This window comes from Rutidosis leptorrhynchoides, chromosome 9, assembly GCF_046630445.1.
Source record: "Rutidosis leptorrhynchoides isolate AG116_Rl617_1_P2 chromosome 9, CSIRO_AGI_Rlap_v1, whole genome shotgun sequence".
NCBI classification, from domain to species: domain Eukaryota; kingdom Viridiplantae; phylum Streptophyta; class Magnoliopsida; order Asterales; family Asteraceae; genus Rutidosis; species Rutidosis leptorrhynchoides.
In genome coordinates this window covers 189,084,675-189,092,831 of record NC_092341.1, presented here as the reverse complement: position 1 = coordinate 189,092,831, position 8,157 = coordinate 189,084,675, and positions in this window count along the sequence as shown.

The following is an 8,157-nucleotide window of genomic DNA, read 5'->3' as shown; positions in this document are numbered from 1 at the left end:
ACCACTGCTCTGATACCACATGAGACGATCCGTCCTAATCTATAAGAACAAATACAATAACATATGATTACATCGCGAGGTATTTGACCTCTATATGATACATTTTACACACATTGCATTCATTTTTAAAAGACAAGCTTTCATTACATCGAAAGTTGACAAGAATGCATACCAATAATATAATAGACCACAAGATACTTATATTTAGAAAACAATCTGTGCAGGTCTACTCCTGCTATAAAATCATTCATATGACGAGCACCGGAACCTTCAAAACAACTCACCAACGGTAGCTAATGTGTCGTGTAATGCAAAATCATCTCACCGTGGTAGTTAATACAATATAATTTCAATAACAGTAGCTAATGCATCGTGCAATGCAAAAATTTCTCACCGTAAATAATTTTACAAAGGTAGCTAATGCATCGTGCAATGCAAAAAATCTTACCGAGGGTCGCTAAAACGGTAGCTAATGCGTCGTGAAATGCAAAATCATCTCACCGGTACTAACTACTAAATTGAACCATTTCGGTAGCTAATGCGTTATGCAATGCAAAATCATCTCACCATTACTAACTACTAAATCGAACCATTTCAGTAGCTAATGCGTCATGCAATGTAAAATCATCTCACCGATGGTCGATAATACAATCTTTATAGTAATCGAACCTCTGAAATTAAAAAATTCTATCATAGAATGTAGTTTTGAATACTTGTGTCTATCGTCAATCATTTATAAAAAAATAGTTCATGTATTCTCAGTCCCAAAAATGTAAAGAGTAAAAGGGAATCAAATGAACTCACAATATTGTATTTCGTAGTATTTAAGCATATGATGGCATTGAACAAGTGCAAGGTTGGCCTCGGATTCACGAACCTATTTTAATTATATATATTTATATGTTGGTCAATATTTGTCTAATAATTTAGGTCAAGTCATAGTGTACCACAATCCTAATGCTCGAGACTAATATGCAAAAGTCAACAAAAGTTATCTTGACCAAAATGACTTCCAAAATCTATACATGATTATTATATAGTGTAAATATAGTCGTTTTATATATTTAAATATTTTTAATAGATTTTATTAGAGTAAATAATATAATTCATTTATTAATAAATAAAATTTTATATTAAAATTTATATAATAAAAATATACTTATATATATCTTAAGTAATAAAATTTATAAAGTTCATTTAATATCATAAAGATAATATGATAGGTATTATTAATGTAATTTTACTACACGTAGTAAAATATCTTTTTATCACATATTTATTTGATAAAATAATATCGATAATAACAATAGTACGTAAAAGTTGTATTATTTTGTAATAATAATTATTATTATTCTACTAATAATAATAACAATATTTATATTTACTAAAAATGATATTATGATACAATGATAATTTTTATTAATAATAATACTAAAATGATAATGATATTTTATATTAACAATGATATTCCTATAAATAATAATTTTTATAAAAATGATAGTTTTAATATTAATAATACTTTTAATAATAATAATGATAAAAATAATGAAAACTATATTTTTATCTAAATCAATACCTTTCAATATTTTAATTTCATCATGATACTTATACTCATTATTTCCTAATCAATTTCTTAATAGCTTTTAGTCGTCTTTTATATCGCGTTCATAATAATAATAATGATAATAATAGTAATCATAATAATTAGATGTTACTAATATTAGTTTTAATTATAATAATACTAATAATAATAAATATTATGATAATATTAATGATAATACTAATAACTATTTTAATGATAAATAATAATACTAATTATAACTTTAACGATAATAACGATAGTAATAATAATAAAAATAACAATTTTTAATGATAATACCTTTTATCAATAACGATAATGATAATGATAATAATAATAATAATAATAATAATTAGATAATAATTATAACGACGATAATAACGACGATAGTAATAATAATCATTTTAACAATAAATATACTAAAAATAATAATAATTCAGTTGACTATATCTTTTAATCCGTTCATCGAAATCACACAAGTTCTAAATGAAAAGTTATTAATTTTTCGTCAGCTTTCCAACGACATGCATATCCTATACCTTATCTCAGTAGCATATGTATCAATCTTATGAATCATCGAAACAATCTAACGACTAAATTAAACATACATGCATGCATAATCATATCTACTCGAGCACTAGTCAGGGATACACTTATAATATATAAAAGTTAAGTTATGAGTGCTCACGTATCAATATAGGGATTCAATATTGCAGGAAAGTACGTAGACGCAACGGAGACGATAAACACTAGGTTGACCTCACGAGCTATACCCCTGATCCATACCCATAACCTCCATAGCTATAACCCATAATTTTCTTAGTTCTATCCCACTCATAAACCCGTTTTGAAAGCACGCGAGCAGAACCTCGTCGTAGTATTTTATGTAAATACTAATACTAATAATACTCCGAACCATAAAATTTATAATAATAATATTACTAATAATAATAATAATAATAATAATAATAATAATAATAATAATATAAATATAATATATATGTACGTAGTACACAATAGATAGATGAATGAAAATGAAAACTGAAACTGAATTTCGCCCGTTTATAAAGAGATGTGCTGCCACCTACTACACCATGCGATCGCATGGTTTTGTAGGCATCTTGCCATGCGATCGCATGGCCTGATGTACCAACTCATGTTCGACCAACCAAAACTTGCTGACAGTTTTTATATATATAATATATTTATTTATTTTATATATTTAATTTATATAATTATTTATATATTATATTATATTTATGTACATAGTTAGAACATAAATTTAGTTTCGATGACTCGTACATTGTCACACAACTTATGTCTCGATTTCGGTTTCTCAAACGGCTTTTCGTACACTCAGAAAACTAGCGTTTTACATTACGTGATGTGTACCTTTAACAAAAATAGAGACTTAACTTATCAATAACTAACTCATTCGAAGTGTAACTTGAATGTTAGAGTTTTTTGGTCAATAGCTTTTATAAATCAACTTCTTGTTATATATACATATACCCATATATATATATATATATATATATATATATATATATATATATATATATATATATATATATATATTAGTATTATTTTTAACTCAAAACATTTTATAATGAACTTAATATTAAATTTTATTACATTGGAAAAAAATATATATATACATATATTTTCATTTCGAATTATAAATTTGAAATATTTATTTACAATATAATATATAGTTTTTCAAAACTAATTATATAACAAAGTTAGTTTTATATAATCAAAACTCGTTTTTAAATAATAGAAGTTATTAAATCAAATAATGTTTTTAATAATATAAAAACTAAATAATTAATTTATAGCACGCTTTTGAGAATTACACAGGAATCTTTACTAACTTTTGACTAACACTTGTTAATGTCATTTTTGTAAATTACCTTACCAAATATTTTGAATACCGATAAAAGGAAAAGGTTTCTTAAATCAAAGTGGACCTCTCAACAGAGATTTGTAATCATACAATGTAGCTGATAAATCCATCATTTGATATTATCTTCTAATTCCGTCGATACTTTTATTAAATATATTGTGAAACAAATACGTTCATGTAAAGTATTATACATCTAATACTTTGTTAATGTTTTCAAGTTATAGTATATACACATATACATATATAATCATATATGTTCATATAATGGTTCGTGAATCGTCGGAATTTGGTCGAGGTTAAATGAATGTATGAACATAGTTTAAAATTCTTGAGATTCAACATTATAGATTTTACTTATCGTGTCGAAAACATATAAAGATCAAAATTTAAATTTGGTTGGAAATTTCCGGGTTGTCACAAACTTGGACCTCACAACCGAGACCCCTAATCATATCACGATGTATTTGATAATTCAATCATTTGATATTATCTTTTAACTTCCATCGATAAATATATTAAACATATATTGAGATAAATACGTTCAGGTAAAGTATTATCCATCACATACTCTGTTAGCGTTTTTTAATTATTATTACTATATATTATATATACATATCTATATACACATAAATGTTCGTGAATCGTTGAGCACAGTCAAAGGGTAATTGATTACTTGAATATAGTTTCAAAATTTTTTTGAGACTCAACATTACAGACTTTGCTTATCGTGTCGGGAACATATAAAGATTAAGTTTAAATTTGATTGGAAATTTCCGAGTTGTCACAGTACCTACCCGTTAAAGAAATTTCGTCCCGAAATTTGATTGGGATGGTCATGGCTGACAATAAGTATGTTTTCATGACGCATACTAAAAATTAGAGGTTTATCATCAGTGATAAAACAACTTGTTTATGTGAAGAGTACAAGCGAAGTTATCACAATAGAGTGAAATGAGTAAATATAGATTTGTCATATCTTTTGACGTAGACAGGATTGATTTCCAGAGTTCAAGGGATTTGGAGAAAATCCTTGTAATGAGATTTGATTCTTCGGTAATTAGAGAAATTAGGATCTTTCTCAGTTAAATGCGATGATCTGTCTTGATTGCTCTGTCGGATTTTTTGCAATAAATCCACTCCCTTCGTTTCCTTATTTCCACACTCCTACCTTCTATACTTTCTTTCCCAATTCATACTTCTAAAACATTCTTCAATATGCTTCATCTAGTTCTGATTCTTGATATACTCCTAACTTTCATATCTGTCATTCTTCTTTTTCATCTTTTACCGGAAGAATCTATTCACTTCTACTACACTCTTGGTTTTATAGTGTTTTTAGTCCTCCCATGTCTTTTATATTGCCATATGCATCGATATATACGGTTTATAATTTCTGGGTTGTTGTTGGGGTTTATATCTTCCCTTATATTTCGATGTCTCTGCTTCTGTCTTTCTATAATCATTGACATCCACAGTTAATACTCTCTTCAATTTACTGTGATTTATACTCCCATTTCTACTTTGGAGCTTCATTCTTTTGTTTTCTCTTCCCGACTATAAGTCAAGCGAATAATGGTCCAGAATTCGTAGATATGAATCTCTGAATGAACAAAGTTAATGTTCTAAGAAAGAAATGGTAATAGCACAATCTGACTTGTCAAATCACCAAAATTCAAGGGAAAGATAGGACTCTCAAGAAAATATGTTCTTGATATGTTTATGGGTTAGATAGAATATAAGAGTCATCTAACATGGCACATGACGACGTTATGGTCTGTGAATCATCACGTTTCATTTAGAAACTCAGCATGACTTACTATAATATAATCACGTTGATCAAGTGTCATTATATTATACTAACTCATGCTTCAGTTCCCAACACTTCTTCAAAAACATTCATATTTTAAATTCAAATTTTTCAGAATTTAGAAACTAAAACAGTTTTTTTTATGATATAACACTGATAGTGCGAAGGAATAAATGATTTCAGATAAGAATAATTATGAAAATATCTTCAGAAATATCGAGGATATTTATAATGAAAGTTACGATGATATTTTATAATTTCTAACATCAGTGGATGATGATGAAGATTTGTCCGTAAATTTTTAGAGTCAGAAGCAAGGTATTCGATCATAACTTCAGCAAACACTGAATCATTTAGATTCTTTAAAGTCAGGTTTAGTCTCTGTGATTTGTCCACAGCCTCCTTCATGGTTTGCTCAATCCGTTTTCCAGTTCCAAACCTTCTCTTTTTTTGAGCTTTGCCAACACATTATTCTTTATCATCAAATTTTTGACTGTTAAGGTCGTTTACAATTTTTGCTGCTTCATCAGTATTTTTCCAATTTCGGAGAACTAGTTCGCAGTTTGGGGTGTTTTCAGAAACTTCACATTCGAAGCACGTAAGCCTAGGAGATAAACGTTATATGTATATATATATAACTGTTGGCGTAGAAATGCTACGAGATTCAAAATACTGATTGCTAATTCCCGATATTTGGTATGGCAATTATTGTTACAAGATTTAGATGAGTACTTGATAGGGTTTCGATGAATGAAATGATTTTTCGAAAAGTCAAAGATCAATGAAGTTGTTGGTAAGTTTACCGCTAATGTGGCGAGATATAAAAGGTTCCCCGGTAACAATGATGAAGAGGTAATTGTTATAATAAGGCTTATTTGAATGAACAATTTGAAGTTGACTTGGTGGAGCTGTGATAAAACTATCTACTTTGAAAAAGGGATTGAAAAGTTATTTTTGCTAATAAATGCCAAAGGGTCTGACACGGATACGTATTAAACTACAACTTTGGTTTTGAGAGTTTTTTTTCATGTGCAATACTGTGGGTAATATGTTGTTGGATCATCATTTCTATTGCTCATTATTTGAAGTGTCTTCAGGAATTTCGAAGAGTTTGAACACGGATTGTAATCGTTAATATATGATGTTCTAGAATTTTGAACGATATGAATATTTTTCTGGATAGAAGTGATGTTCTAGCACAATTTTGAAGTCAAAGTATAACTTTGAAAGCTGTAGGGATCTAAGAGTGATGATATCGGTTATATCTCAACTTGGATACTGATATGTTAAAATCAGAATATCTAATTGAATTTGAATGAGTATGGTTGTTTTGATTTCTATGAAAGAATGAATATTGTTGTGAAGTAGTTAGTATAGTTGATGATTGCTGAATCAGAATCGAAGAATGTAACATATTAATTGTGAATTTATATATTTCTCGAGTATTACCTACCTGTTAAAAGTTTCACAAGTAATATTTTGTACCAGAGGATTTTATTATAGTCTTTATGAATATATATATATATATATATATATATATATATATATATATATATATATTTTCTCAGGTGTAATACAGATTTGATGAGTTAATATTAAATTAAGCTCATTTAATTTTCGGTTGGAATTAGAAATGAATAATCTCTAAAACAATAGAGATTACATAATCTTCGTGGAGTATTTTACTAATGTAATCAATACTTTATTATTTATTCTTCTTGGCATTCCTTGGTGACGGATATTGATGCTTGTGGAATTCTTATGAACTTTGTAGAGTACGAATAATGGTTTCGTAGTAAGTTTCGGGTACATCGAAGATGAAAGTGTAAAATCAAACATATAATTGAATAATACACTTGGTTTATTATGAAATGGAATTCATTGAGTTGAAACAGAGATTGTGGTTAATGATGGTTAAGTCGTTAATCGAAGGATTATAGCATATTAGTAGTATGAATTTAACTGAGTAGTATCTATCCTTTTTCAATTCATACATAATAGCTTAGTACGAAAAGATTTATGATGGTTTCAAAATTTTTATATATAAGATATACATATAAATTCTTCAGAGGAATTGAGTTAATACTTCATAACTCCTTGATACAATATACTCGTTGTTGATTCGTAATGATGTCCACAGTGATTCTTGAACTGGCGGAGCTTGTGATGTTATAGGTGCTTCTGATGCTGACGGTACTGTTGATGCTGCTGGTAAAACAAGTCTAGCTTATAAATCGTGCACCATCCCTTGTCAGGGTTTCTACTCTTCCTTCTATCATTTCAGTCCACACATCTGATTTATGGTTAAGGCTAGAATAGTTAATCTCTAAGACTTTAGAGATTACATAATCGCCCAAAATGTTTCTCCAATGAAGTTATGAATCAATACTTCATTGGGTATTGTTGTTGGCACTCCTTGGTATCTATGGTGCGTATATTGCTGATGTTCGTGGGGTAGTTTGTGATGTTGAATTATGGGATGCGGATGTTGTTGGTGGTGGTGGTAATGGTACGGTTGGCATTGATTATAGTGGTACTGTTGCTGCCGGTGCTGCTGCTAGTGCTTGTAACCTTTGCACCATATTTTCCAAAGCCACTAATCGAGCGTGAAGCTCGTTGACTTCTTCTATTACGCCGGGATGATCGTCGGTTTGGATGAGCGGATAAATAAGATCCAAAATTCGAGATAGTATATAGTCATGACGAGATACTCTGGAAATGAGAGAGAAAATGGTATTACGAACAGGTTCACCGGTAAGTGCTTCAGGTTCTTCGCCAAGAGGGGAATGTGTGGAATGGAAGGGATCACCTTTTTCTTGCCTCCAATGATTTAGTAGACTACGAACCCATCCCCAATTCATCCAG